Source organism: Onychomys torridus, chromosome 17 (genome assembly GCF_903995425.1).
Source record: "Onychomys torridus chromosome 17, mOncTor1.1, whole genome shotgun sequence".
In the NCBI taxonomy this organism is placed as follows: Eukaryota; Metazoa; Chordata; class Mammalia; order Rodentia; family Cricetidae; genus Onychomys; species Onychomys torridus.
Genome location: NC_050459.1, coordinates 30,582,097 through 30,609,370, shown reverse-complemented (window position 1 = coordinate 30,609,370; position 27,274 = coordinate 30,582,097). Strand labels below are relative to the sequence as shown.

The window sequence follows — 27,274 nt, the reverse complement described above, 5'->3', positions numbered from 1 at the left end:
CGTATTACATAGCATACATTCACATCTTCCTGCAAGCGGTACACTGTCTCTAGATCCCCTATATCTAATACAATGCAAATGTTCTGCAAATAATTTGTCAAATTTCATTTTTTAGGGAATAACAGTAAGAAAAAATATGTACATTTGCAGAGGGTTCTCTCCCGGATAGTTTTGGTTCCTTGTTGCTTGTATCTGTGGTTGCAGAACCATGGATAAAGGATGCTTTTTAATCCCTCCGCAGCCTGCCTTGCCATCTGCTGTGACGTCTCACCCTCTGAGTTGTCTCAAGTAGGCTCCTTCACTCTTTAATTTGCTACGTTTTATCTGCTTTGGGCTTAACATTGACCATATCTGTTGGAGTCCTAACTAAAACATGAACCAAAAGACTCACAGGTAACAGAGGATTCGACTTGGGATCGGTGAACTTGGTGGTACCTACCTTGACGGTCTGTAGGGTGTGTTGGCTCTGTCCTGTGATGAGGAGATGAAGATGCTGGGTAAGGCTGGCCACAGCTGTGACCCTGACACGTGACAGCCTTCTGCTCTCCAGCTGGGCTCCCTGCCCCAACCCCACACTCCGGGTTCTCTCTGGTGCATCGACATTGAGCCCTTTGTAACTGGGACTTACAGTTTGCTCCAGCAGCAGCAGCCCACATCTGCTCTGTATGGATGGAAACCTCTGTGGTGCCACGGGGGTGTGACTGTTTACATCATGCAGAGAGGTTTTCAATTCTAAGTAAGTGCCACAATTATGAAAGCCGCACACAAGGAGGACACAGGCCATTTGAAAGGATGCGCCCATTGCAGGCAGCTCGCATTGTATTTTACAAGAGCGTGTTTGACATTTTAAGCCTTCCTGTGACAGCAAATTGTACTTCTCCTAGCAGCGGGAGTTATTAAGTCGGTGCCCAGAATAAACCACGCTGTTTGGGAAAGTTTAATTTTTTTTTTTTTCTTTTCAGTTTCCATGCTGCAGTTTATGACTGGGTTGGTTTCTCTGGAGATAAGCCCAGGTCTAGTTGTAAGATGTTTATTATTTTAGATTTAAAGCCACAGATACCCTTTTTAACCTTCAAAGAAAGTCATTACAATCTGCTTGCTTTTCAAGCATATGAAACGGGGCAAGAGAGTTCTGGTTCTAAATTTAAAATAAGACAAAGCACTCACCCGAAAGCTCCTGAGGCAGGAGAGAAAGGTTTTTCACAAACGGACAGAAAACATCACATAGAACCTAAAACATAATCTCTTTTGTCCTATGCATAATTATTTATTGTCAAGAAAGTGGAATATATGCCATTGACTATAAGGTATACTCAGAGTACTAACTAGGTGAAATGCTGAAGCGTCTTTTCACAAGTAGAGAGACATAGTATTTTTGCAAATTCATTAAAAATAACAGAAAGAGCCTGGGATGACTTGGTACTCTTAAACTTCCATGGAAAGCTCCATGTTCTATGTTGACTATCAGATCTTTGATTTACTTAGTTTTTCAAGACAGGGTTTCTCTGTGCAGCCCTGGCTGTCCTGGAACTTATTCTGTAGACCAAGCTGGCCTTAAACTCACAGAGATCTACCTGCCTCTGCCTCCCGAGTGCTGGGATTAAAGGCGTTTGATCCCATCGCCTGGTTCTGATCTTTGTTTTATGGTCTCCTCAGGTTGTAGGAACTGAGATATTACACAGCTTCACCAGTAGAGAAACTGAGTCAAAAATAGGCCACTGAATGCAAAACTGATACTGATGGTGGGGTGAGGTTCGTGTGTGCCTGCCTGAGAATCCATCAGCACAGAAAATGTGTATCTAGTTCCTAAGGACTAAACATTGGATTCATGAATGCCTTTTTTCATATCCATGCTCCAGTTTATATAAACAGAAAGCAAGAATTATTCATGCACAGCTCTGACTAAGGTAAGTATGGCATCATGTATTCAGTAACTAATGTATCAGTGACAATTACTGACCTTTAATACAATTCATGTCAAGAAACAGCATACAGAACGTTCTCTATCTAAAAGAAATGTTCAATTACTTGTAGCATGAATCTTAGAAGTTCTTATTAGTAAAAATCAAACCCAAAGCCAGGTATTGGGGTGAATGCTGGAAGATCAGAGAAGCAGAACAAGCCATAGCTAACTCACCTCACCAGTTCCTCAGCTGATTATGTTTCCTCAGACTGGAAGCCTCTGTGTCCTCATCCAAATGGGTCTCAGCTGAACTGTGCTGCTCAAAAGCCTAAAAGCTTAACCAGCCAAAAGCTTCTAGTTTCTGGCCCTCAGGCCTTATTTATCTTTCTGCTTTCAGCCATCACTCCCTGGGATTAAAGGCTCACTTTCTGGGATTAAAGGCAAGTGTCACCACGCCTGGCTGTTTCCAATGTGGTCTTGAACTCACAGAAATCCAGAGGGATCTCTGCCTCTGGAATTCTAGGATTAAAGGTGTGAGTGCCACCACTTTCTGGCCTCTGTATCTAGTGGCGGTTCTGTGCCCTGACCCCAGATAAATTTATTAGGGTGCACAATATTTTGGGAAACATAATTCCACCACAATCTTCAATTTCCTATTTGAATGGATAAATCCTAAGACATAGAGCAACAGGAATTCAAAAAGCAAACTTTTAATCAAAGATTGGTTAAAAGCTCAGAAGAAGAAAAGAAACAGTCCACAGATGGCTCAGCAGTGAAGAGCCTGTATCGCTCTTGCAGAGGACCCCGGTTCGATTTTCAGCACTCACAACTGCCTGTAACTCCAGTTTCTGGGGATCCAACACCCTTTTTTTTGCCTCTGAGGGCACTGCACTTACATGCTACATCTACAGACAAGAGGGAACACACGCTATACATAAAAAAGGTTGCAACCTCACAAATAATTGTCCAGATGCTTCTTGCCTAGAGCAGAACTCATGGCAGAGTGTGAAGTCTTCTTCCGTTGTGCCCTCACTGGGATTTCCAGAGCCTTCTACATTTCAGGACTCATTCCCACTCTGACACAGTATGCTACACATAAACCCATCCACCCTGCGCCAGATGAAATCATCACCATGATGACTATAAAGACTTCTGTGTGCACACACTGCCAATACATTTCCCAAAGCCTGCATTTTAACAAGTAGAATAGACAGGCTATCAGAAGCAAGATCATAAATTACTTTGGCTGAGAAGAGAAAAAAAAACCTTTAGAAGTGGATAGCTCAACATTTTACTCACATATTCCTACACTTTCTGCATCTCTATGGGGATTTCTATGTAGCTTCTTCCTGGACTGGTGTAGGATACAACCCTTTTCCCCTGTCATGTAGAAGCCACAATCTTCCTTCTTAGCCAAGTAAGAGCTCGCCCACATTCCTACTCACTTGGCACAAAGCCTTAAAGCTTTCTACTTCGGAAAGCCTGCAGAGGAGCCAATTCAGGCCTGCAGTAGCATGCTGGAGGGGTGCTGTGATGGACAGTTTTGCAGCTCCAGGGCATGCATTTTGTCTGGACTCAGGCCTATCAGGAAATGGATTCTATAGACTCTCCCTCAAGTGTTTAACCAATATAAAACTGCCTGACAAAGAGGGATTGCTTTGCTTGGAAGCCTGTGAGCATTCTCCTCACCTGCTAAAAGCTCGGGTGAAATGTGTGCTCCTAAGGTGCCAAGTTGCTCAGGAGACTCCCGCCAAGCACAGGACAGGGGTACTACTCATGCCCTGACACAGAACTTTGGTCTTAGTGCTTGCCATATTGTCACGGAGACCCCTTGAATTAATGCCTCATGCACCTTGTACTCTCGCACCACCAGAATTTCTAATTGTAAAAAAAAATCTTATGAACCATTCAAACTAAAAGCTTGCATTGGCGCAACTGGTTACAGCTAATGGGTAGATGTTGAGTCATTATTGTTAACCAACATCCACAGTTGATTCTGGCCGGGTGGTGGTGGCACACGCCTTTAATCCCAGCACTTGGGAGGCAGAGCCAAGCGGATCTCTATGAGTTCGAGGCCAGCCTGGGCTACAGAGTAAGTTCCAGGACAGGCTACAAAGCTACACAGAGAAACCTTGTCTCCAAAAACAAAACAAAACAAAACAAAACAAAACAAAACAACAACAACAACAACAAACAAACCCATAAACCCACACTCAATTCTGGTATTTGCTCTTTGTATGACACAACTCTGAGTTTTGTCAGATGTATAATATTGTGTATCCACTATAGCAGTACCATGAAAATTTTACGGTCCTATTATTTCCTGAGAGCCTCCTACCTATTAATTTCTTCCCTGTACTCCCAAGCCCTGGGCGACCCTGGTCATTTATTTCACACTGTCTGTAGTTTTGCTTCTCTAGAATGTCAGTCAGTGGAGCCATAGTGTATTTATCCTTTTCAGACTAGCTTCTTTCACTTAGCAATACGCATCTGAGGCTCATCCATGTCTTCATATGGGTCTTTTCTTTTTAAATACATTGTGTGGACATGTCACAATTTGTCTATCCATTCAACTAAGAACATGTTAGTTGCTCCCAATTGTTGGCAATTATGAATAAAGCTGCCATGCAGGTTTTGATGAGCCTGCCCATTAATTTTCATCTTCCACCAATACAAGTATACTCAATGTGAATAAGCATGAGGCTGCTGTAAAAAAAAAAATCACTTTGGGTCCAAGATTTTACTTTATTACTTTATTTCATTTTATGTGTGTGGGTGTTTTGTCTGTATGTATGTCTGTGCACTGTGTGCATGCTTGGTGTCCACAGAGGCCAGGGGAGAGACAATCCTCTAGAACTGGTGTTACAGATGGTTGTGAGCTGCCATATGGGTATAGGGAATCAAACCTGGGTCCTCTGGAAAAGCAGCAAGTGCTCTTAACCACTGAGCCACCCTTCCAGGCCTTTTGGTTCATTGTTTTGAAACTGACAAGCCTTAGCTATTATTTCTGATTAGCCCACAACTTCCGCAGATGTGTTTTCTGAGGTTCATTTACTACAGATGGTCAAACGTTTATCACATTGCTTTAAGTCTGCTTTCAAAGATGCACACTTTTTTTTCCCTGGTGAATTTACACATAGCCAACAGTGAATAGGGCCATAAAGAGGGATAGCAATTCCTACCCAGCCTCAGTGGCAATTCCTCATTTGTTTCAGACATTCCAGTTTTACTTTCCAGGGCTGCCACTACACAGTGGAATGGAGTTACATACTGTTTCAAGAAGAGTTACCCCTCTGATGCTTGTACGCCAAGAGGGAAGAGCTTAGTTGAGCTCAGCCATGTCAGCGTTCCTGACAACAGCCTTCTTTTACCTCCTTCCACAGCTAAGGGTAGAAGACTTCTCTCTGTAATGAGAGATCACGTCCAGTTTCCTCTCCTTCCAGTTCTCATGGACAGTTGTTTCTTCTGTGTGTCCCCCTTCCCAGGAAATTCCTGGTCCCAGTTCCACACTTGCTCTTGGTCACATGGAACATTCTGGTATCCAACCTCACACTGTTCTGCTAGTTCTTTGTGCTGCTGCCTGAGTGAAAACTCATAGTCTAGATGGAACCTCTTTCCCCTAGCAGCGTCTAGGGTCTGTGCACGATGGTGGTAATGACAGGGAAAACCGCTTCCTTCCTTCCGTGGGATGAACGAAATGTGAGATGCCATACGATCTGGTTGTAGACAGGCCCGTAGGGCATTTTTTTGTTTTTAAATTAGTGATTGATGGGGGAGAGTCCAGTCCATTGTAGGTGGTGCCATGTCTGTGCTAGTGATCCTGAGTTCTATAAGAAAGCAGCCTGTGTAAGCCATGAGAAGCAAGCCAGTCAGCAGCACCTCTCCCTGGCTCCTGCATCAGCCCCTGCCTCCAGGTTCCTGCCTAGTTTGGGTTCTTGTCCTGATTTCCTTCAGTGATGGACTACAATGTGGAAGTGTAAGCTGAATAAATGCTTTCCTCCCCAACTTGCTTTTGGTTATGGTGTTTCATTACAGCAACAGTAACCCTAACTAAGACAATTATGCAGCCATTTAAACAGAGTAGATTCTGATACTACAACATGGATGAGAGGCATGGACAAAGGATGAACACATACATTATGGTAAGTGAAATACGCCAACCACAGTGGCGGAAATAAGTGTGTGACTTCACTTTTATAAGGTTCCTATGCTAGCTAAACTCACAACGACAAAAGGTACCAGGGATTGGAGGCTGGAAGATGGGGTGCTAACCAATGGTCCTGATGCTCCACTTTGAGAAGGTAAAAAGTTCTGGAGATGGGCCTGGCACACGCCTTTAATCCCAGCACTTGGGAGGCAGAGTCAGGAGGATCTCTGTGAGTTCGAGGCCAGCCTGGTCTACAGTGCGGGATCCAGGACAGGCACCAAAACTACACAGAGAAACCCTGTCTCGAAACCCTCTCCCCCAAAAAAAATATTTCTGGAGATCCACACAATGATGTCACTGTAACCAAGTAACACTGATTGTACCTTAAAATGGCTTAATAGTTAAGGCTACTTACACATTTTAAAAAAGTCAATGTTGTAGATATATGGTCATGTACACCTAAACTCATAATCTTGTGCCACCACAAATCTTGGTCACTCCAGATTTGATGACACAGTCTTCATTTAAGCTTCCTTCCCCATGACAGCCATTAATTGTGTCCCATTCACTCTCAGAGCTGTCCTGGCTTAGGCCATAAGTCACAGGGGCTATTTCTACATCTAGTTCTATGACATCTAGTTGCATAAACCATTGTACTGCCATTTTTTGTTGGCAAATGCCTATACCTTCATTTTCTTGACTTATTATGACTCTAGATTTGATGCTTAGTGAAACCTTACAGAGTCTGAGCATTTTAAACTGATTTTTATTACATCTGAACATATTTGAGTATCATAAGCAGCCTTCCTTTCTTAGGCAATTACTATTTTCAACACGAGAACTACCCAGTGTTGAATAGATTTGTGTGGTCCAAGTCCTGTAGATTAAAAGAAGTAGACGAAAGAAAGGCATGGGCTTGGAGAGGTAACTTTGAAGTCAAGAGTACTGGCTGCTTTTCCAGAGGACCCGAGTTCAATTCCAAGCACCCACACTGGGTAGTACAAACTACCTAATACTCCAGCTCTGGAGGATCTAACTCCCTCTTCTGACCTCTGAGGACACATCACACACGAGCCCACTCAACCTTTAACCCCACACAAGTAAAAGAATAAATACACAGCCCGGGCTTCTGTCCCTGTGTTTGCTCCTCAAATCTCTTTTTATTGTTGGGGAAAATATTCTCTGAAGTCAGAAATATTGTTTCCATTCATTCTGTCTTCTACCTCACCATGAACAAATACAATATCATCTCCGAGAGAAAGCCACTGCTCACCTTGAGCAAATACAATAGTATCTCTGTGAGAAAGCCACTGCGCTCCATCCTTCAGAGAAACACACCCCGTGTTAGTCACTTTTCTTGTCGTGACTCAAGCACCATGGGGAGAAGGTACAGTGGGGAAGGAGTGACGGGGAAGGCAGGGACACAGGAGCACGAGACATTTCATCTGTAGTCAGGAAGCCAAGAAAGACAAACTCTAGCGCTCAGCTCATGGTCTTCATGTATTCAGTTCAGAACCACAGCCCACTGGTGCCACCCACATTCAGGGTGGGCCATCTCTCTTCAGCTAAGCCTTTCAAGAAACACCTATATAGACATACCCTGAGGTGCGCGTCCATGGTGACTCGGGTCAGGTTGACCATTGAGATTAACCATCACACATGCTATCCTAATGCTATCATCTAGACCATAGATATGCATCTTAGCACTCAGCACCAGTTTTTGTACCAAAAAAAGTTCTTAAATCTGCTTCTTGAGTCAGTGAACAAATGCATAATTAAATGCTAGTCAAATTCTTTAAAAGACACACACACACACACACACACAAACCCCACACATGCTCTCACCACCCTTTCAGATCAGCACCTCAGTGACCTAACCAGGAAGAGTCACATTTGGATGGCTCTTATTATTTACATATAGATACACATTTACACTATATAATACTTAGCAAATAAAAGATGCTTTTGATTTTCTTTTATTACTTCTTACATTTTTATGACTTGAGTATTTGCATATATATGAGTATATAGGAGTATATGTTCATATATGTCTAAGTATATACTCATATAAGTCTATGAGGTATATGAATATATGTATACTATGTATGTGTCTGGTGCTCACGGAGGCCAGAAAAGGGCATTGGATGCTCTGGAACTAGAGTTACAAAAGATTGTGAGTTGTCCTGTGGGTTTTAGGAACTGAGACCTGGGGTCGGGTCTTCTGCATGAGTAGCAACTGCTCTTAACCGCTGAGTCACCTTTTCAGCCCTATTTTGACTATCAATCCACAACAGCAGTTTGGTAAACAATGCTATCTCCAAGTACACCCAATATGTTTGGACAAGGCGAGAATGTGTCACCTTTACAGCCCAGAGAAAGAGGAATACAGAGCTCTAATCCCAGTGTTTACTCAACTATGAATTAAAGAGGAGACCGAGGAGGAGGAGGGGGGAAGAGAAGCTGGAACCAGGGAGGTCATTTACATGTCACAACAGCATAGAAAGGTCAATACTTCCTACTCTCCTTTATACTTAATCAACTCATATTAGAGTCGAACAGTTACACACCAGAGACTATGAAATAAGTGGGTTTCATGGACAGCAGCATAATGACAGGTTGGGACAGAAGACCTGAGGGAAGGGTGATATAGGACAGAACACCATTTGATTTAGCGTTGTTCATTTTCGATGGTGAGAGGTAGAGTGGCCAAATTATTGGTGTCATCACTACTAAAGAATATAGTCATAGGACAGTATGATTTACCCAGGTAACATTTATTATTCTGCATTTAAATGTTTTCATCAGTTACCAGGGAAGACAATGAAACAGTGCTCCTCTTCTGAGACCAAGTTCAAGCCAAGAAAATGTATGGAACAGACTAACAAATTCACCACGCTCTTCCATTTGTTCAGGGCTTCTCTCCTTTCCCAAGTTGTAGGGGCAAAGTGAAGATTTAATTCACTGATCAAGACTACTCCTAGATGCCCCAATGCAAACTTTGAATGCCAACGGCTCATAATTTACTGACAGAAGAGAAGCGATTTGAAAAAGAAAAAAAAAAAAAAAGGAATCTGACAAATGCAGGGCATGAAAGAAGGGATCGGAGTAAATTCAAGCATCTTTTTATTTTGCTATCCAAGAAACAAAATTATTCATATCTTTCTCAGCTTTAAAAAGAACACTGTGAGTGCTGCAGGAAAAGAGTCAGCAAAAACACAATTTCATGGGTGACTCATCTAATGAATGGACCAGCCAGCCAGATACTATGATTTCTGAATGGATTCTGATCTTCCTTTGTTTTGTGGGTCATGGAATGGGTAGAGCTAGCTGAAGCTTTGGTGGGGAAGATCACTGTAAAAATCATTTTCTGGAACGTGAGAGATAGTTCAGTCTGAAGTGTCTGCTCGGTAAGCAGGAAGACTTGAGTTGGGATACCCAGAACTCATGTAAGAAGCTGGGGCTCATGGCTGGTGCCTGCAACCCCAGCATTGGTCAGGAGAGGCTGGCGATCGATTCTTCAAGCTCATGGACCAGCCAATGTAGCTGAATTGATGAGCTTCCGGTTCATAGAGAGATCCTGTCTCAAAATATGAAGGTGGAAAACCATCAAGGAAAGGTATCCAGAATCAACCCCTGCACACTCACACATCCACACTAACAAGTACATACACCAGACACCCAACATAAGAACACACAGTTACAGGTTAAAAAACTCGTTTTCCCAATATTTTATTTCAATTACTCATCCAAGCCAAAGAATATTTTATGTTTAGATGTATAGTGACAGGTGCAGTAAGGTTACTTAATGCTTTTTTTCCCTGGAAAGTTCAACTCTACACCTACAATATCCATCTGTTTGAAAGGGTCATGGGTTACCAACTACTTTCTTTTTTCTTTTCCTTTTTTTTTCTTACAAAATATAATACAAAGTCAGTCTTAGCCTACTTTGAATTAAGCATTCTTTCTCTTAGATACATGATGATCTGTTACTCAACTCTCATTCCTAACTTCTTCAAGTGTTCCATTCCATCATCTCTGAGGCTAGAAATCTATAGACTACATTTCCCAGAACCCTTTGGAGGGTGCATCGAGAGATGAGGTTCCTTCAGAGAGAATGGCTGGAGAAGGAAGCAGGTGTCTAGGGAGGTTGTTGGCTGGCCTGCTTCGGCTGTGGGTACGGTGTTCTCTCCCTTGGTTCCCGGGGTTGAGAATGCAGGACGTTCTCTGATCATTGGAACACAGGAAAATGACATGTTCGTGAAGTCAGCACCTCTGCTAATGACCAAGTCTCAGAATTCAGGCCGTGGTAATGAAGGCCACAGCCCTGGAGCCACCTCAGCCCAGCTGCTTGGCAGGAATCTCAAGGAGCTCACAAGCACTCTCTCCTCTTTCTTTCTTTCTTTTTTTTTTTCTTTTTGAGCTGTGGATCAAACCCAGGGCCTTGCGCTTGCTAGGTGAGCGCTCTACCACTGAGCTAAATCCCCAACCCCTCTCTCCTCTTTCTTAAGTAGCAACTTTTCACTCTAACTTTCTTGTGCACATTATGCCCCTTTCTGCCTCAAAGCAGCCTCGACAATTTTCTGGTTGTCACAAGAAAGGGACATTCAATACACCAACAGTAAGAAATGCTTTAGGAGAAAAAAGGGGAAAGGTTGTGCCCATCTGACACACAGTTGTGTGATAGGGAACAAGGGTACAAACCAGACCAGGACTACCTAAATGAAGGGATGGAGTTGAAGCCAAAGCATGATTATAAAAGCTGGGAAGTCGTCAAGGACACCCATGGAAAGACAGGGAAGACAAATACAAATACAAATAAAAATAATAGACCCATCTATATGCAGAAAACAGCCAACCACACGTCCTTCAAATGACCTTGAGGAGATCTACTCATCAGGGGAGAAGGTTTTCATGCCATTACCCTGCCTTTCCTCTGAGTGACCAGAGCCTTCCTCATGAGATTTCAAAATGAATCATGCCCTATAGCTCCTTAATGGAGCTGATGCCTGTGTGATTGACAGGAATATACATAACATGCATTTTAAACGAAACTCTGTTAGTCTTAAAAATTTAAAGGGAGATTAATCTGAACTTGGTTTAGGGTGGAGGATTAGGTCTGGGGGTACACTCAGGGCCTTGCACATGATACCTGTGCTTAACTATTGAGTTATTTTTCCAGCCCTACACTCTCTTAAAGTCAAACACCTAATGCAAGGCCCTGGCAAATGAATTATGATAAATACTGTTTATTTTAGATTGGCTTGAAAGTCGCAAATCTCCTTTTGTGGTTTGATAGTGTATGTAACCCAAATAAAGCAACCCCAAGGTGAGACATCCACATACAACGAGATTTCTACTAAGACTATACAAAAGAAAAAAAGTTTCTCCCAGGCCAGACCTAATGTTCCTGCCCCCCTTCACACAGATCCTGTTAGAGATGCCTGAGCTCTGGGTAGTTCTCCCAGCTCTTCTGGTTTGGGGCAGGTACCATTCAGTTTCCACTACATGTTCTTTCTTCACACAGCTTCTGATTCCCCATTTCTGCCTTCACCCACTTTCAGTTTCTACGCCTCATATTACACACGGGCTGCTGCCTCGTGAGTTCCGTTTGGTTGGTGGTTCTGTAGGCAGGAAGCTCGAAAGCAAACACTCACTTCCAGTCAACAGCGCAGAAAACCCTCTGTGGTGCTTTGAAGGAGAAGGGTCCCCAAAGGGAATGACACTATTAGGAGGCGTGGCCTTGTTGGAGGAAGTGTGTCACTGTGGGGACGGGCTTTGAGGTCTCTTTTGCTCAAGCCTCCCTCGGTGTGGGTTTCAGACCATTTCCTGTTGCCTACAAGATGTTGGATTCTCAGCTACTACATTAAGGTCACATCTGCCTGCATTTGACCACGGTCCCTGCCATGATGATAATGGACTGACTCTCTGAACTGTATGCGAATCATCACAAGGAAATGTTTTCCTTTGTAATAGGAAAATACTGGTTATGGTATCTTTTTATTTATTTTATTTTACTGGTTATGGTATCTTTTTATTTATTTTATTTTTATTTTTTTATTTTTTGGTTTTTCAAGACAGGGTTTCTCTGTGTAGTTTTGGTGCCTATCCTGAATCTTGCTCTGTAGACGAGGCTGGCCTCTAACTCACAGAGATCTGCCTGTGCTCTGCCTCCCGAGTACTGGGATGAAAGGCGTGCGCCACTACCACCTGGAGGTTATGGTGTCTTTTCACAGAAATAGAAACCCTAACTAAGACACCCTCTATACAACTTCAGGGGGTATCACTACATCCACACCCACACACCCAGTTCACTTCCTCTTCTATCCAGTCCCCCTGCCGTTGTGTGTGTGTGTGTGTGTGTGTGTGTGTGTGTGTGTGTATGTGTGTGTGTGTGTGTGTGTCTGCATGTATGTGTATATGCATTTGTGTGTGTGTATGTGTATACACAAGTGCCCACAGAGGAGATGTCCAATCCCTTGGAGCTGGAGTTGCAGGCATTTATGAGCTGCCTGATATGCGTACTGGGATCTGAACTCTTGGTTCTCTGAAAGAGCAGTAGGCGCTATGAGCTGTGGAACCATCTCTCCAGCACCTCTCTCCACTCCTTATAACCACTCATTGTGTACTAACAGTAGACAAAGCATTTTACGACCATTATTCCATCCACTCCCCACAACCACCTTCGGAGAAATCATTACGCCCACTTCACATATGAGGAAATGGCTTGGGCTGGGTTTCGCTTTAGGAGACCTAATTAAATTGCAAAATGCTTTCCTTAGGTGGCTGGAAGTTTCTTTGGTATAGAAGTTCCCTAAATGAATGCCATTCACCTCCTTTGAGCAGCTCTTATCAAATGTTCTTGTTTTTTTGTTTTGTTTTATTTTTTTGTTTCTCTGTAACTTTGGAGCCTGTCCTGGACTAGCTCTGTAGACCAGGCTGGTCTCAAACTCACAGAGATCCACCTGCCTCTGCCTCCCAAGTGCTGGGATTACAGGTGTGTGCCATCACTGCCTGGCTTTATCAAATGTTCTTAAGCAAAATCTCTCTCAGGTTACCTAGAGAAGTTGAGTCATAAAAGCAAAGGGGCACTCAACCGGCCACTTCAAATCACTATTCTTTCAGCCTTCCCAGGGACCAAAGTACGCCAGAGTTGAGCTCAGTTCAGCTTTGGTCCCTCCATGCTCTCCTCAGTTCCTCCAGTTTTCCTCACACTTTCATGCCACTGTTTTTCAGAACACATCCTCATTCATCTACAAGTGAAAACTGAAGGTCACTGACAGTCTAACTGCATCAATTTGCTATGCCAGGGGCTCATTTCAGTGACATCTGTTGTTCAAATCCTGCTTAAAAATTTGAGGCAGAACATCACCATCAACTCTTCTCTCAACATCAAGATGCTCTGTATTGCCAATGGTGTCTGGTTGTGGCGTCTTCAGAGCGAGGACACAACCTTCACAGTTAGATACATCAAGCTTTGGAGGCCAATTCTTTTTTTTTTTTTTTTTTTTGAGCTGAGGATCGAACCCAGGGCCTTGTGCTAGGCAAGTGCTCTACCACTGAGCTAAGTCCCTAACCCATGGAGGCCAATTCTTAAAGAAGCATAAACTCAGAATTAGGCCCTTCAGAATTACAGGCCCACTTAGTACTTCTTGTTTACAAGCCTTTCAAACATCAGTAACAAAAAACAACCCAAAACCTATACTAAACAGAGGTTTAAGGTTTGCTGGGAATCCTGTGCCACCTGGCCCCTACATTTAAAATCATGTTAAGTTCTTAACTATGCAGACCAAGCATTGTCAATGTCACCATCCTTTTGGTAAGTAAACAATTACTAAAATGCCTGAACTACCTTTATATCTTAGCTATACTAAGACACACACCAAAGGACAAACTATTTCGAAAGAGCATCATTACCCTAATCAGATCTTTCTAGAAGTAGCATTTCTTTTGAATGAGGAAAAGGGTCTGTAGAGACTTCCCTTTTAAAATGTGACCTTCTCTGGAATGGTTTCCTTAGTAATGAGATACCTTTCAACTTGCCACAGTCTTTTTTTTTAAATAAGCCGCAACAACCAGTCAGTCAGTGGCTCTTGGACAAGCTTGGCAGGCATGTCTTCCCAGTGATCTTCATCCCCAGAGACCCTCCCCCAGCGGACTCTAAGGCACCAGACACCAGATCTGTTTACACTGCCCTAGCGGCCAGGCAGAGATCTCTGAAAACCCTACAATTCTCTCTTTGCTAAAGCTCAATACAAATTAATCACCCATTTTCCAGGAAGTAGAAAGATAAGCTACCTTAACGGGCCATGTGAATAACAGTGCTTTTAGCTGGGAAACAAAGTGTTAAATGCCAATCCTCACCAGTCGTATTGGCAATAACCTAATCTTCCAACGACATGGATCTATTCTAGTCTTTTTTTTTCTGCACGAAGTTTCCTATGTGCATTTTAACGATTTCATACACAGCAACTAAGATAAAAAGAAAGGATTGGCTCGGAGTTGTTTAAAGCCTTGCCTTTTTCTGCATGTTATTTATCACAAAGAGCCCAAGTTAATGCCAAACGGCTCGCACAAAAGGCAAGTACTATTATACGAATCCCATCACCCTATTTTGACTCTCCTTCCAATAAACTGTATTTTCATCCTCGGCTTTGGAAACTTTCAGGCTGCAAGTTATCTCAGTTCCCGCCTCCTGCTGGGTAGAAAAATCATTTCCCAAGTCACGGCTTTTAAAGGGAAAGCTACACGTGCACCCAGAAACACAAAAACATCTTCACCTTTAAGCCTCTGAGCAAGCAGGTCCCCTTGAGCTCTGAGTGCCGAATTATCGCCCTGCGATGGGAAGCGTAACCCTGCAAGGCAGGCTGGTCTGCTTTGGTCACATCTCAAGTTTGCAGGGTAAACAGGTTCTCCGCGGTAACCAGGGTGGCCAAGGAAGACCAGGAACTCACCCAGGCTTGCAGATCCCCGGTGTGTGTGTGGGCAGCCCGCCACGACCCCAGTCCCTCCTAGAGGTGCAGAGGGGCCGCAACTGGGGCAGCAGAGACGCCGGCCGCCCTTGAGCAGTGCAGACTAAATGTCAGCGGCCGGGTCGGGGGGCGGTCTCTGCCCGGGATCCCGGCGGGAGGCTCGGCCGAGCGCTGGCTCGGAGCTCTTCAGCATCACAGCCGGGGCTGTCCAGAATGCAACTTCCACACGTCGGCCTTGAAGCGCGAGAGCGTGAAAATGAAAAGGAGAGGAGGGTTGGAGGGGGTGGGGATGGAGGGGGGGGGGAGAAGACGGGGTGCGCGGGCGCGCGCGCAGGGCGGGAGCGCGGCTCGGTAGAGAAGTTGGAGAGCAGCTCCGAGGCCGCGCACCGAGGCTGGCGTGGGGGATCTCCTGCCGAGCTGCACCGCTTGGGTGCCAGAGTGCCAGCAGCAGCGACTTCCCGCGGTCCCCGGCGCCCAGACCCGCCCTCACCTCTTCTTAGGCTGCGCCCGCAAGCTCGCGGCGGCGCCTCCGAGTCGGCTCGGTGCGGCGCGGGCGCGCGGCGGAGCCCAGGCAGTGTGGCCGAGCTGTCTGGTCCCCTGCAATCGCCGAGCCCAGACGTGCCAGGGGAGCGAGGCTGGGATCGGGATGACCTTCCTGTCCCTTGCCTCGCTCCTCTCCAGTCTCTGGTGGCTGGTCCGTTCCTAAGCCCGAGAGACGCAGGGCGGGTACACCTGGCTAGCCCCAAGCGCAGCTCCGTACCTGTGGTGACTGACACCTCACGTGACCCCAAGCGTTTCTCTTCCCTTTTGCTCCTGACCTCAACATACGCTATCTGGAATACCTGGGCATCCAGAAGCGGAGGGATCAAGCCCAGGCTGTCACAGCTGAGGTTCTGGATCTTTCATGAAAAAGGCATGGTCAATCTTTTCAGTGTTTTGCCAAAGTGAGTGGGTCAGAGGCAGCACGTGTCAACGTGCAGGCTGGAATTTAGAAGCGTTCGCCTAACGGACATAGATCACTATTTCTGCAGTAATAGTGTTAATTGCTTTCCGCGTCAGCTAATAACCTTCAAACCCCCATTAGTAAAACGACTCAGTTACTCGCAGGGGTCTGTCTACGTACTTAAAAAACAAAAACAAAAAACAAAACAAACAAACAAACAAACAAAAAACATATTCTCCAAATCGAAGCCCAGCCCGTTCAGTAATGTCTTTGGACAAGAATCTGATGTTGCTGAGTTGCTGTTTTGTTATGGATGTTTGTGTGGACTCAGCTACGGTGTGCCCAAAGTGTGCCTTTACAGTGCTGTTAGGAGGGCTGCTGGAAGAGCACTTAGCTTAATTCCGGAGCAGTGTTCCAGTACTCATGTCTACTGCGGGGACGCAGGGAAAACTTCTCTTTGGAAGTTTTTTTTTTTTCCTAATAAAAGCACAAGCCATACCTTCTGAATGCTTGCTTTGACAATTTTTTGTAAATTTAGTCATGTTTTCAACTCATCTTTTTAACACCGTTATTTATTTCATTTTGGTCTACATGTCTGAATGCTATGCCTTCGTGCATGTATGTGTACCGTGGGCATGCCTGGGGTCCTTAGAGGTGGGTAGAGGGCATTGGAACTAGAGTTAAAGGTTGACTTTCAACTGCTGTGTCAGTGCTGGGGATCTAAACCTGGATTCTCTACAAGAGCAATATAGTCTCCTAACCTCTGAGCCATCTCTCTAGATCTCTCAGATCTTTTTTTCTAGTAAAATGAAAAATTCCTTATAAAATATTTTTTTCTGAACGATTATGAAAACTATAGGCAGAATGTAGTAGCTAATTTTTTTTTCTTTTTTTCTTTTTTGGTTTTTTGAGACAGGGCTTCTCTGTGTGGCTTTGCGCCTTTCCTAGAACTCACTCTGTAGACCAGGCTGGCCTTGAACTCACAGAGATCCGCCTGCCTCTGCCTCCCGAGTGCTGGGAATAAAGGTGTGCACCACCACCGCCAGGCTATGCAGCTAATGTTTTAAGGAAATATAGAATAGACATATAATCAATAAACATTAAAATCAAAGTATTCCATAGTCCTCTTGTATGACATTCATTACCATCTTTCTATGTCTTAGGATGTACCTATACAAACCCTATACAGTGGATTGCAGTACTCCACAAGACCTGGGCCCTACAGTTTTAGGTCCAAGGAAAATCAAGAGTTATTTCCAGCTTATATGGTCTCAGCTCCTTCCCTCTGGTCTCTACAGTGCCAGCCATGTTCCAAAGAAATTCATGCAAGTGCTTTTTCTAGATCTGTTGGGTATTGCTTGATTTATTCCATTCTCCCTGCTTGCCACAGCCTCAAGTATTTAAAGTTCAATGCACACGTCTGAACTGAGTTCGAATAGATGTCTCTAAGCCTCGTGATAGTCTACAGAATGCTTTGGTGTCATGACTTCACTCAGGTTCAAGGGCTTACTCTACTCAAGACTCTCCTCTTAGCACTGGGTCATTTTACTAAGTTAGTGCTATTTATTTATATCAGTGGTATGACAGAATCCTTTATAAGTAACATTTACTTATTTATTGTTCAAAAAGTTCATGCATTTATACAATGTATGTTGATGATAGAGACTTTTGTTTTATATATATATATATATATATATATATATATATATATATATATATATATATATATATATATATATACTGTTTCCATCCCTTCAAAGTCATTCCACGGCTTTGAGTGATTCTTGTTGAAGCATAGGGAAGAGAAGGTGTGGAATGAAGAACAGGAGAAGTCAGTTTGAGATCATCAGGAGAAACGGGGAGACTCAGTTTCTGTAGAGAGAAAAAACGCTCACCTGAGAGAGATGGGCAAGGATTTATGACCTCACAGGGTTAAAGCATTTGCTGCACAAACCTGTCGGACTAGTCTGGGGAACAAAGAGCCCACAGCTGTTTATAATGCAAATCAGTACAGTTTAGAGGAGGGCGTGCCACCTGAGCCACCCAGGCATTTGGGGGACTTGCCTTATGATTCAGTCCTGTGCCCTTCACTTCTCCAGCCTCTTTGGTACCAGTTCTGGGGCTGCCGTCTTTGTCCAGAGAACTGGATACCCCACACCTATGAAGTCTGGGGGCTTCCTGGTGGTCTATACTACACTTCCCAGCATCTATCTGATAGGATTTTATGAGTCAAGGAGAGAACCACCCTGTTTCCTCTCTGTCTTCTTATACTGGATGAAAACCACTCTGCCAAATCTCAATAGTTCCCAGTCAGCTGTCCTCCATCCTCTGCTTTTCCATCTCTTTGATCGTTCCCAGTACCTCCTCATCTACCTCTCTCACTGCAGGAAAGACATTGTAAAGACGCCTCAAAAATCTCAGAAATCTCCAGGTCCACATGACTGATGTCTTGCTTGGCATCTCTGTCAGGGTGACTCATATTGGAAACAGTCCCTGTGCCCTCTGTGGACCTCACTTGACTTCTAGTAGCTGCTTTACTCTATGAATCCCTGTCCTCCAGGCACCTGGCGTGTGTCCCTAGACTCCTGTTTCTTGCAGCTACAATCTGCCAACTTTACCTTTGTAATACTTTTTAATCTACATTTTCCTTCCTTATTGTTTCTATGTGTAATATATATATATAAAACGAGAGCAAGAGCGAGAATGCATGAGCCTTTGCAGAGGCCAGAGGAGGTGTCAAGTGTGTGTCCTCTATCTCTCTCGACCAGTCCCGAGTGTTTGTTCTAACTGTAGACAAGGGTGTTTGTTTTGCCTTGCAGAAACTAGGTCACCCTGCAGCTAGCCTTTGTGTTTTTACCCACTTTCAGCCTCTGGGGACCTTGGGGGCACTTTTTACACATTCTATTTCTCAGAATGACATTCCTCCTCTATTACTACCCATTATTTGTGGGCATAAAACTTTGGGAGTCAGTTTATTCATTTATAATGTATTTTTATGGGAACAGTGAGTGGTCCACATTTTGGTTAATGTCCTGTTTTTTTCCAAGAGCTATTACATAATTCTCCCAAGAAGAGCTCTCTGATACAGAATTTTCTCCCATCTCCCGGGGTGTGTGTGTGTGTGTGTTTTAGCTAGGAATGGACAGGGCATTGTGACCTTGTCTGACACAATAGGAAAATAGAGACTATAAAAAAATAAACACCTCAAACAGAGAATGTGCTGCATAAACAATGAAATATTCACACAAGGAAAATACAAAGTCAGGATTCCAGAGACAATTGGGTGACTTGGAAATAGAACACACCGTTTAGTGAACAGTTTTTTTAATGCAATATTTGCAAATATCAAATATTAGCATGTATGTGTGGTGGTATTGTGTTCCCCGAAATATTGTGTGTTCCCCAAAATAAACTTATCTGGGGTCAGAGAACAGGACAGCCACAAATTTAAACATGAGTATAGGCAGTGGTAGCACATGCCTTTAATCCTAGCATTCCAGAGACAGAAATCCCTCTGGATCTCTGAGTTCAAGGCCACATTAGAAACAGCCAAGCCTGGTGACACACACCTTTAATCCCAGAAACCCAGCCTTTAACCCCAGGGAGTGATGGCAGAAAGAGAAAGATTATATAAGGTGTGAAGACCAGAACCTAGAAGCATTTGGCTGGTTAAGCATTTGGCTGGTTAAGCTTTTAGGCTTTGGAGCAGCACAGTTCAGCTGAGAGTCATTGGGATGAGGATTCAGAAGGAAACAAGACCAGCTGAGGCACTGGCGAGGTGAGGAAGCTGTGGCTTGTTCTGCTTCTCTGATCTTCCAGCGTTCACCCCAATAACTGGCCTCGGGTTTGATTTTTATTAATAAGAACCTTTAAGATTCATGCTACATGTATGTGCAAAGAGAAAAAACTAGACAAGCATGCCCAAATCCTGCTAGCTGTTTTCTCCATAGCTATACTTTTCATTCTTATGTCCATCTACATGTGTTTAAGGTGAAGGGGCCACACTGTTTGGGAGCATCTATAAAAAAAATATATTTACTTAGAAGCATTCAGGATGTCAACAAAACAGCTGTGCTTATTTTATTTTATTTTGCAATTACAGAATGGTATTCAGTTAACAGAACAACAACTATCTCTGTATAAACTACATCAGAGTCAACTGAAGAAAAAAAACACCCAAAAACAAAAAAACCCAAACAAACAAACAAAACTACCGTCCCTATATATGACTGATCTGTGCTGTGCACCAAGAACCTTCCTTAAATTTCCACTCCAGTTTACAACCCCCAGATTGTACCAGGCAAGGTTAGCGGCTATTGAGGATACCACCAGGACAGAGCTATCTAAAGACACATTTGGTAGTGTGTTAACCACACAAAAATAAACACTGTACAGTTTAAAAAATAATCGTACACAACCTTACATTTCAATGTTTTTCTTCAAAAGTAGTGAGTTGTGTGTGTGGGGGGTTAAATGCTTTATAGACAAGAAAACTGCTAGAACCAACTCATTCATCATCACCTTCCTCATCCTCTTCATCCTCCTCATCTTCCTTCTTTTTCTTGCTCTTTTCAGCCTTGACCACCACCTTTCTTTGCCGCATCGGGTTTTCCTTCAGCTCTGCAGGCAGCGATATCCTTTTTGTACTTTTCCTTCAGCTCGTCAGCCTTCTTTGCACAGGGCTAACTGTAGTCTTGCAGAAGTGTTGCTTACATCTCTCACAGTTTCTGCGCAACATCACTGACGGATAAGCCTGGGTGTTCTCCTTTGATTTTGGGGTGATACTCAGAACAGAACAAGAAGAAGGCTGAAGGAGGCCTCTTGAGTGCACTGGGGTCCCTGAACTTCTCTTTGATCTCCCCTTTGAGGGGGGATGTAGCTTTTCATTTCTCTTGCATAACAAGCCTTGTCAGCCTTTGCCATGTCTTCAGATTTCCCCTTTTCTTTAGCAGACATGGTCTTCCACCTTTCTGAGCACTTCTTCGAGAACTCTGAGAAGTTGACAGAAGCATCCGGGGCTGCTTCTTGTGTTCCTCCTGACAAGTTTGCACAAAGAATCCATAGGAGGATATTTAGCCTCTCGGCTTCTTAGGATCTCCTTTGCCCATATTTAGTTGATTTTCCTCTGAGAGGCACAGAGTCGCCCAGTGCCCTTCTGGCTCTCGCTTGCCCGGGCACTGTGTCTATGGAGTTCAATGTACTGCAATGGCCCACAGTTCTTTCTTGCAGAAGCTTGTGTTACTGCATCCCCACTCTCAGCGATCAAAGATGTTCAAAGTAGTGGCCACCCATTACCCTCTTGTTACTTTACCATAATTTTAAATTCTCAAGTGCAGCAATGCGAGAGATGTAATTGTTTTAAGTACAGTGGTCAGAATCACCACAGCATTCTTATTGCAAAGAGTTATTCACAGCTATGTTCAGGGTATTTGTTGGCCACACCTGCCCCATGTCGGACTGTAACCACTAGGTATGTTTATTAGATGTGCTTTGAATGTAAGACAGCACCCGTAGGCTTATGGGTTTGCAATGTACTAGTCACACAGTTTGGCAAGGTTGTGGAACCTTCTAAAGGAAGTGGGTCACTGGGGGCAGACCTTGAAGCTGTATAGCCTTATCCCACTTCCTCTTCATCCCTGTTTCTGGATTCTAGATGAAACCATGTAACCAGTCAGTTTCCTTCCTTACTCTGTACCACACCTTCCCTGCCTGCTGGCATGCCTTGCTTTCCATTGGTTCCATTCCACTGGAACCGTAAACCAAATAAGCCCTGTCTCTCTTAAGTTGCTTTTTAAAGTTATAATTAAAAATTTTGAGATAATATAATCACATTTCCCCCTTCCTTTACCTCTCTCCAAACCCTCCCATATACTCCCTCTTGATCTCTTTCAAATTCACATCTTTCTCTTTACTTGTTGATATACATTCCTAAATGCATAAATACAACCAGCTCCATCCATATCATGTTTATTGTATGTATATGTTTTTCAGGATGACCATCCTTAGTTGCCTTTTGGTCCTTCATCTAGGGTTGAGGTCTCATGAGCTTTCTATCCTCCACATTATCACATCTGTTGGTGTTGTCCTTGTTCAGGTCATGATTAGGCAACCATGTTGATGAGACTTTGTGGATGTAGCATCTCTGACATTTCTAGTAGATACAATCTCACAGCAAACTCGTCATTCTTCTGGCTCTTAACAATCTTTCTGCCTCTTTCTAGATGATCTCTAACTCTTGGGTGTATTGTTGTGCAGATGTTATCAGTTGGGACCACTCTTCCTTCACCATTCTGCATTTTGATTGGTTTGTGGTTTTCTATAATGGTCTTGGTCTGCCTCTTAAATTGCCCCCCCCCCCCGCCGGGATATTTTATCACAACAACAAGAAAATAACACACCAGGTAAGCTCAAATATTGACTCTTTGCCCAAGTGCCTTGATTACATATAGCTGTAGATGATAGAGAAATTGAATCTATGTGAAAGTCAGTTTTGGGGAGGGGGAAATGAGAAATAGATAAGCAGGATCACTCTGTGTGCTCATAATTCTGGAGAATGTGGAGTCCCCAAGAGACTTGATAATATAGGGGGGAAACAGAAGTCAGGTTTCAAGATGGTTGGTTTATATTTTCCCCTACTACTACTTTCTATAATTTTTGTTTAATTTTCTGTGTTATGGTTTGCGTGAGTGTACACACACACATGTATACACCATCTTATTTTTTTGAAATAGAATCTCTCACTGTGGTTGGGGTTCTTTAATTTGCTAGGTTGGCTGGCCAATAACCTTCGGGAATCTATTTGTCTTTGCCTCCTGAAAGGGGAGTATGGTCATGTGGACCACTGCTTCTGGCTTTTATGTGGGTCCTGGGGATCCAAACTCAAGTCCTCACTGTTTCATGGCCAACATTTTACATACTGAGCCATCTCCCCAACCCCAGTTTTGGGAAATAAGCTTTGAAACAGTTTAGAATAAATTAACATTTAAAGAGGAAGTCCTGGGATTGGAGAGATGGCTCAGCAGTTAAAAGTACTTGCTGCTCTTCCAGAGGACCTGCGGGGTTGGATCCCCAGCACCTACATGGTGGCTCACAAACACTTGTAACTCCAGTTCCAGGGGATCTGATGCCCCTTTCTGGTCTCTGCAGTTACTGCACAAACATGGTACACAGATACACATGCAGGCAAACCACTCATATACATAAAAAAAAATCTAAAATAAATTTCTTAAAAAAGAGTAAACCCTAATGCATGCTTCAAAAAGTTGGATTAGTGGAGAATAATTTCAGAAAACTGAGTTTAAAAAGAAACATATAGATGTATATTTCATATGTGTGTATATATATATATCACTCATGTATACATATATGTATGTGAAAGCAATTTATAATAATTATAGTTTATCTTTTGAGACTAAGCAAGACAAAAATGGTAAACTGCAGGCCTGTCCCAAAGTGTTCTAAGGACTAGCATCCTGTGACCCTGACCTCACTGTAGCTCACTTAACTGAGTACTTGTCTAGCAATCTCTAGCACTACATAAAACTGGGCATGTTGGCCACAGGGCCGTAATCCCAGTACTCAGGAGGTGAAGACAGAAGGGTCAGAAGTTCAAGGTCATCTCCAACTATATAGGGACTTCAAGGCCACCCTGAGGTATGAGAAGAGGTGTGTGTGTGTGTGGTGGTGGGGGTGGGGGGGGATAACAGAACAGGAGTAAATATTTTTCACCAGACAAGATTTCAGATGAAACAGACAGAGGTTGAAGTCAATGTCACAGGGCAGATAAGCATTTTTTAACATTGAAGGTGAAAACTCATAGATCCTTTTCCCAGACAAGATCAGGCACATTCAGGGTATGTACAGGCCATAGACTTGTACATCATTTTCAATTGCAGCTTTGCATGACAAAAGCTTTTCTCCATTTGTGATTCTGACTGCATACAGAAAAGCATAATGTAGCATGTGCAGCCTTCTCTCACAAGCTCAGTCCTGCCTGGTTATAAATCAAATCAGTGTACCCTAAAGTGAGCAACTTAGGCAAAATTTCAAGTACAGTTCTGCATCCAAACTGAATACACATTAAAAGAAAAAAACCTTTAACTACACTTGTGAGATGGAAATGTCCATGCACCCAGGAAGCACCTATGTTGAAAAAAAAAATGACCTTCTTTCTCCAAAATTTCAATTATACATGAGATTGTATACTAGAGTAAATGTGTAAATTCAACATACATTAAGTTTGAGCTTCAAAAAAACTTGGAATGGTTTGGTGTATATAATTGATTATCATTTTCAACCTTAGGTAAATAAAATTTTACATGAGAAATTATTTGGAAGTATTCCATGCATTGATTCTGGATCCAGGTGCATATTAGAGAAAAATGGGGTGGGCAAGGACTTGAAAAGATATTTGAGGTTCTTACTGTGAGAGACAAAAAAAACATCAAGGGACAGAAGACATGATTTGCTTCTCAAGAGATGAATTTTTAATGCTGTTGGCCAATTATGGGAAGACAGAGCAAAGTGCACTTTTCCTGGTTGGGAGGAGGGCTTCCTGTCCTTTTCCTGGTTGGGGGAGTCTTCCTGTCTTTAAAAAGAAGGGACATAAAAGAGCAGATGACCCTAATAAAGCCATTATGTGTGCACAGCAAATTTAGGAGTTGGAAGGGCTTTAGAAATCAAGTGCACAGAAGGGAAACAGATATTGTGCAAGACAATGAAATCAGCCACAACTGTGCCTCCTAAAGATGGGGCTGGTAAGAAACTGCTACCCTGCTCTCCTGGCCATGAAAATGTTTACTGCTTTTAAAGACCAACACTGGGATTTCATCATATTTCATTTTACCTCAAACTGGTTAAAACATTGATTTTTTAAAAATTATTATAATACTTATTTTTTGTATGTGTTAGATGGTGAGCAAAGTACAATTGTGCATTAACCTATGAAATACTCAGGAGAGCCTGAGGCAGCCTTTAAATCACTGATGTTATCCTTTTCAGGGTTTTGTTCTCTCTAATGGGGAAACTGAGATCACAGGAAATCATGTGATTTGCCCAAAGTCAAGAAATTATTGTCCTGTGACTGGAGTTATTTGTCCTTGACTCTAACACCAATTTTCTTTGTTTTTAATTGTTTAACATTTATTTTATGTGTATGGGTGTTTTGTTTGCATGCATGTCTTTGCACCATGTGTGTGCCTGATTTTCAAGAAAGTACAAGAAGATAGTGTTGGGTCCTCTGAGACTGGAGTTACAGACAGCTGTGAGCCACCATGTAGCTGTTGGCAATTGAACTAGGTCCTCTGGAAGAGCAGCCAGTGTCTATAACCACTGAGCCATCTCTCCAGCACCTGAATGCCAATATCTTCAGGGTAATAATGAGCCACCTTTGACATAAGAAATGTAAACGACTCCAACAAAATGTCAAACCTTCTTGAGATCATTATTTTTTACTCATCAGGAGATCAAATAACTCCCTTCAGAAGGCTTACTGAAGAAGTTGCCACTGGGGTTGTAGGAGTCGTTTGCGTGCTCAGAACAGATGCCAGCGCTGTTCACTTGAGGCTTCAGCCTTTTCTATACATCTCTGAGTTTTCAATGTTTGGCATATTTATCTCTTTGCTTGGAGAGGATTAGTTGAAGCTATGTATTTTGGTTGGTAGTTTGGAACACACTGTATCCTGCATTCTGTTGTTTTCCTCAGTCCTTAAGAGTCCTGGTCCTGTCAAATCTTTAACTGTTCCACTATGTTATTACAGCATCACTTGTACTTCTGAGTTAGTTATTTAGCATCTGCTTGCCACATAGATGGTGGTGAGTAGGATATACACAACAATATCGAAATGCCAAGGAGTCTTGTTCAGCCTTCCATGGCCCCACGTTGGAACACCAAAATATTGTTGGTTGTTTTTGATTTTGGCCGGGGGTGGGGGAGGTGGGGGGGGTGGGGGGGTGGGGGTGGGGGGGGTGGGAGTGCCGCACCACCTAGCTCCTAAATAAATACACAGAGAAGCTTATTTTTACTTATGAATGCCCAGCCTTAGCTTGGCTTGTTTCTTGCCAACTTTTCTTAAATTATCCTAACTACCTTTAGCCTAGCTTCCTCCTCTCCTTATTCTCTTCTCTTTCTTCTTTTCCTCCCAGATTTCTTCTTCTATTTATTCTCCCTGCCTTCTAGCCCTGCCTACCCTTTCTCCTGCCTTGCTATTGGCAGCTCTTAATTAGACCATCAGGTGTTTTAGACAGACACATTAACACAGCTTCATAGAGTTAAACAAATGCAGCATAAAAGAATGCAACACATCTTTGAGTCATTAAACAAATGTTCTACAGCATCAACAAATGTAACACATCTTAAAACAATATTCTACAACAAAGTAGTTAACTATTAAACAATAGCTCTGTGTGAATGAGCATTTATAGGTAATTTTCTGTTCATGATGGAAATAGCACGGATCACAAACCAGGTTCACTTCTCCCTTCTGCCCCTGGGGGGACATATGGCCCAATGTCCTTTGCAGTCAACTGGTACCTTAGCCATGTGACTTGTCTGGCTATTAGGATGTGAGCAGCAGTGGCACATGCTTCCCCCCGCCCCAGCCTTCTTTCTCCCTTTCTTCCCCATCTCCATCTCCTGAAAACAAAGAGAATAAGTAAAAAAGAAAGATTTCACAGACCCACAAGTTTCCATGTGGAAGACTCTACTGAATACTGTGAATCTTTTTTTTTTTTTTTAGATTATTGAATCTACTTTTATTTTTTTCATTTTCCTTTATTAAGAAATTTTCTATTCACTTTACATACTACCCACAGATCCTACCTCCTCCCCCTAGCCCTCTCTCTTAAGCCATCCCCCCCCCCCCCCCCCAATCAAGGTCTCCCATGGGGAGTCAGCAGAGCCCAGCACACTGAGCAGGTCCAAGCCCCTCCCCACTGCACCAAGGCTACACAAGGTGTCACACTACAGGCACTGGATTCCCAAAAGCCTGCCCATGCACTAGGGATGGATCCCGAGCCCCCTGCCTGGGTGTCCCCCAAACAGTTCAAGCCAAACAACCATCTTCCATATCCAGAGGGCCTCATTCAATCCCATGGGGGCTCCACAGCCACTAGTCTACAGTTCATGGGCTTCCACTAGGAACACTGTGAATCTTACCATCTTACCATGATGTTTCAGTTGCAATCTGCAAGGTGTTTGCTGTAACACCTAACATCCCACATGTTTGCCACATGTGAGTTCCAGGTATGTATTCAGCATTACGCACATTAATCTCTCCATTGCACACTCCTTCCTTTGTTCCTATTGTTCTCTT

At 43.3% G+C, this 27,274-nt stretch overlaps 1 protein-coding gene across 5 annotated transcripts in view; it reads right to left on the bottom strand.

Moving 5' to 3' along the window:
- Trmt9b (tRNA methyltransferase 9B (putative)) overlaps positions 1-15,769 on the bottom strand; it is a 60,757-nt gene extending 44,988 nt beyond the window's left edge. For 2 of the 5 annotated variants that reach the window (XM_036166479.1, XM_036166478.1), the window contains exon 1: positions 15,002-15,320. The gene's annotated coding sequence lies outside the window, so the exon portion shown is untranslated. Of the gene's footprint in view, positions 1-439; positions 492-14,827; positions 15,321-15,509 lie in introns of those variants that run through there. The other 3 variants (XM_036166475.1, XM_036166476.1, XM_036166477.1) reach the window with 3 other exon arrangements.
- Positions 15,770-27,274: the final 11,505 nt, after the last annotated feature.